The sequence below is a fragment of the Heterocephalus glaber genome, unplaced genomic scaffold (genome assembly GCF_053883595.1).
Source record: "Heterocephalus glaber isolate CG9 unplaced genomic scaffold, H.glaber_assembly_v1.0 deba00001606, whole genome shotgun sequence".
Taxonomy (NCBI): Eukaryota; Metazoa; Chordata; class Mammalia; order Rodentia; family Bathyergidae; genus Heterocephalus; species Heterocephalus glaber.
This window is the reverse complement of record NW_028258377.1, coordinates 1,549,549-1,554,570: the sequence shown is the minus strand read 5'-3', so window position 1 is coordinate 1,554,570 and position 5,022 is coordinate 1,549,549. Positions and strand designations below refer to the sequence as shown.

At 38.3% G+C, this 5,022-nt stretch overlaps 1 pseudogene; it reads left to right on the top strand.

Annotated features, from left to right (window-relative positions):
- The first annotated feature begins 1,585 nt into the window (after positions 1-1,585).
- On the top strand, positions 1,586-2,644 carry LOC101705820 (protein ILRUN pseudogene; annotated as a pseudogene).
- Positions 2,645-5,022: the final 2,378 nt, after the last annotated feature.

The following is a 5,022-nucleotide window of genomic DNA, read 5'->3' as shown; positions in this document are numbered from 1 at the left end:
AAAAGAAATATGAAGAGGAAAAGTGAAGCAGCATCTTGTAAATGTAAAGTGATGTGGTAATTGATACATGGAGATCATAGAAGAAGACATCTTTGGGTCTGTGTTTCAGGACTCTGAGATGATGGTCATGCATGTATGCCTAATGGTTTATTCCACAAAATCACAATGGACCCTGCTTTGTTACAGTTACTTGTGAAAACATAGACAAAGAAGTAGAGACATATACCACAAAAGTAAGTGATTCTTTGCCTATCCTCGTGAAACCAATGTCAAAGGCATTCTTTATATTTGTTAATTCAAGAGTACAGTGCTATTTTACTCTTTATGCCCTTTTATATTCTTGATCTAATTTAATTCTCATTTTCTGAGAATGCTAATTTTGATGGCACATTAGCTAGGACTCCAGCTGGGAATAATGTCAAACTCAAATTAGTATAATTCAAGAAAGATTTAATAAAGTGACTAATTACAAAAATATAAAAAATACCAAAAACAATGTAGTACTCTAGGGGCTAATCACAGAGAACTGTGAGAATCACTAGAACTAAAGTGCTAGGAAAAAAGAGAAGATATTATAACTTAGAAGAAGAACTGTTGGTCAGACTAAGCCACTTTGAGAGAAGCCATGGCATTTAGTTGAGGGACGTAGCTACGCTGATGTACCATGTTGGAGGGGGATGCATGACCTGAACCCCACTCCCTCCCTGTTCAGTAACATCCCTGGCTTAAGGACCAGGAAGTCTGTAGTCACAGGTGTATAGATGAGCCTGATGAGTAGAAAACCATAAGGAAAATACAGAGAATAAACAAGGAAAGATGTGGGAGGGTGACCAGACTAGCTCATTAAACTCAGCCAAAGACCTGCTATGATTTTCAAAAATAAAATATATTGCCTGCCACAGTGATATGTGCACATGGTTAAACATCAAGTACTATAGTATAAAGGAAGTTATAATAAAAAACAACAGTCTTTTCCTAATTTTCTCAGGTCTGGCTCCTGAACATACTTTTTTTTTTTTGCAGGGACCTAGAATTGAACCCAGGACCTTGCCAGGCAGGCACAGCACCACTGAGCTAAATCCCCAGCCCTTTGAACATACCATTTGAACCAGTAAAGTATAGTTTACCCTGAACATCACCCGGGCAGCGCGTTTGTTTACTACTGACTATCCCAAGTATCTTTTGGGCAGGTGTCATTTCAACCAGTCAATTCTTGTACTGAATAAATTTGATACAATTATCGTTTTTATATGTCCTGTTATATTATCTTATAAAAATTAATGAAAAATGTGCAATTTTTGGTCATCCTGCATTTAAATGACTGGACTTGTAAGTGGTTAAATTACTTTCAGCTGGAGGTGGCAGCGGGGGAGACGCTGTGGGGGGTTGGGGGGAGCACGAGAGTGAGTAGCTGAGTGAGTTGTTTACCTCTATGAGGCGAGGCGGTGAGAGGCCCGGGGCCTAACTCCGAGGAGCCTGGTGGCGGTGCCACCTAGCAGCGGGCCCCTTCAGGGTTCCCGGGGCCCGGTGGCGCGGCAGCGGCTCAGTTATGAGGAGGCGGGGAAGTGGGTGTCCGGATGCCACCATGGAGGGCATGGACGTGGACCTGGACCCCGAGCTGATGCAGGAGTTCAGCTGCCTAGGCATCACCGACAAGGACGTGCTCATCTCTGAGTTTCAGCAGCTGCTCCGCTTCCAGCTCAACCCGGCCGGGTGCGCCTTCTTCCTGGACATGACAAACTGGAACTTACAAGCAGCAATTGGTGCCTGCTGTGACTTTGAAAGCCCAAACATCAGTATGCCCTCTATGTCCTTTGTCGACGATGTCACCATAGGAGAAGGGGAGTCAGTACTTCTTGATACTCAGTTTGTAAAAACATGGCGGATCCTGAAGTCTGGAGCAGAAGTCTGGCCTCCAGGGATTTGTCTTAAATATGTCGGGGGAGACCAATTTGGACATGTGAACATGGTGATGGTGAGATCCCTAGAGCCCCAAGAGATCACAGACGTCAGCGTTCAGAGGTGCAGCCCCAGTAGAACAGGAATGTATCAGGGACAGTGGCGGATGTGCGCTGCTACCGGACTCTACAATGGAGAGGTCATGTGGATGATTCTCAGTGTGGAGGTGGGTGGACTTTTAGGAGTAACACAGCTGCTGTCATCTTTTGAAACAGAGTTCAACACAATACACAGCCCTATCTCAAGGTAGAAGGAAACTTCAACCCGTTTGCCTCTCCCCAAAAGAACCGACAATCAGATGAAAACAACTTAAAAGACCCTGGGGGTTCTGGGTTCGATTCGATCAGCAAAAACACATGGGCTCCTGCTCCTAACCAACCCGAGCAAGAATCAGGATAGACTCTCACAGAACTCTGTAAATCTGTCCCCCAGCAGTCACGCAAACAACTTATCAGTAGTGACTTACAGTAAGGGGCTCCACGGGCCTTACCCTTCCGCCAGTCTTAAACGGGTGTCAGCAAGAAGAAAAATTAACAGAAGACCCGACTTTGGGGGGAGGGCAGGGGGTTCCTCTAGATTGCAGACCACCCCGCAGGGACCTTGCTCTGACTCCATATCCCAGAAGATGAGGAAGCAGCAGAACAGATTGCTTGGATTGAGCTCAGTATGCATGTGTGAGTGCTGATCGCAAGGATGGTCTTGAGGCTACCAAGAAATCCAGGCAGACACCTTGGATTTTGTTCATTAGTTGTCAGTCTAAGCCATTGGGTCACTGGGAAAAGGGGAAAAAGTTTTAAATGGAGGAAAATAAGCCATCTTTGTAAACAAAAATTATTTTGCCTACAAAACAAAAAAAATTACTTTGAGCTTTACCTCTTTAAATAATATAAACATTATAAACAGTGTTATAAATAATATTTTATCAACTGTAAAAATTACCTGGCTTTTTGTTATAAAAGATGAAGATTTAGTCCAATATGCTTCCCTTTGGCCCTCAGTGGCTCTTTTAACTCTAAAGGTTAACAAATATTTAACAGAAAGCTAGTTTTATTCAAGGTGTTAGTTTTTAGATAATGAAAATTTTTTCTGTTTGATAAGATAGTTCATTAAGAAAATGGATATTCTAATCTGATTGAAAAATTATGGAATAGCACATGTATTGAAACATTACAGAATACCCTATTAATATGTATAATTTTATGTGTCAGTTAAAAACAAATAATAAAATATACAAAAAAAACCCCTTTAACCTTCAGTGGCAGATAGAAAAATATTACATTAAAAGAAAAATGACATCATATTAAGAAAAATTATATGATGAGCAACACCTAGGATGAACTTTTTAACAACTCATAAGTACGGAAACAGAGAACAATTTTATCAAATATTACCAAAAAATATAAGGGAAGAAAGTAGCTTTCAGTTAGATTTCATAAAAGCATTTTTTTGGGTACTAGGGATTGAACTCAGGACCTTGCACTTGTGAGGTATGCAGCAGCAACATTGAGCTAAATTCCCAGCCTCATAAAAGCTTTTGATGTAATGTTATATACAATTTCATTTGTAATCAATTTACATTTCTATATCAGAATCAAAAGAAAGTAATAAACAGTAAGTAACTGGGCAAGAGTTTATGCTACCCTAGCAATATTTCATTCAGAGCTTCTGAAATTCTGGGAAGAAATTTCTGAAGTAGATGAAAAATAAATTGGTTCAATATAAAATAAAATAAGCAACTTATTGATGACTTATGAAGTCAGAGCATATGTATGGGAAGAAAATAATAGGAAAGAAAAAACTTTTAATTGAAGAAAATAAAAGATTTTAAAAATTTACATTCTTTTCTGTTTCAAACGTTGTTAAAATCACCTTATTTGTAATGGTGTATTAGGTTATTTACTAACAAGTATGTATTTTACTTTATCAGGAATTTTTCTACATTTTTAGGTGGGATTTAGCTCAGTGTACATGGTATCTTTTTAAGGTCCCCACTGACTTAGTTTTTATTTCCTTGAGCTAACATAGATAATAAAACAATGTTTGGAGTGTTGAGCTAGTCATAATAAGAAAATAGCTTCCTTCCCCAGAACAAGAGAGGGTTATATATTTACAGACTTCACAAAAAAGGACAGCCTTATGTGAAACAATAATGCAAAAAAATTATGAGAGAAAAATATGAAAGTTAATTGGCATAAAATAAGAAATATTAGAGAACACGTTTAGTTGTGTTTACTCATTGCTCTAGCAAAAACTAAAGTGAAAGAAAAACATCATTATCAACATATGGAAACACCATATCAAGATGCAGTCAGGAGTTTACCTGAAGTCCTATAAGTGAAAAAAGGAATCCTGGATATTTATAAATTATGCCAAAGACAAGGATTTGGAAAAATATAAAGAGAAACTTACATCTGCTCCAAATGTCTTCAGTTAAGTAGAAATTGTGAAAAATTATTGAAAAGGGAAGAAGGGATTGTTGTTTACTAGTTTGTACTATAATTATAATGAGGTAAAAATATCAGCTTCTCTTTTACAGGATCAGTTTGTGTTTTCAAGAGAAATTCTTTTTGTGGCCATAGATTGTATTTTTAATCATAGTCTTCCATAAAAAATCTTTTTATTTTTTAAAAATAATCTTCTGATGCTGTGCACTAGCTACTTGGCAACAGTACCAACAGAAGATTATGCAATATCAAGATCATGAGGTATTAAACATTGTTCTTTAAGCAACAGCTTGAGTAGGCAGATGGAATTTTTCAAAAAGTCAATTTGTAGGGCGAAAACAGACACATCTCATATTCATCAGTGGGTTAAAGACATCATCCAGAAGGTGTACAAGTTTCCTCAAAATCTGGGTCCCCAGAGTCTATACAGAAAAATCATCCAGACTAATGGAGGTCTGTTGAGATAGTCGCTTTGAATGTATCTTATTGTGCCTTCCAATTTAGGATAACCTGAAAGTCTGCTTGGATACACACTGCCCAAAAATCCAGTATTTATATGATTCACAGGGCAAGAAGTTGGGGATATTACAACAAAGAGAACAAACAAGTTTCTCTCTGT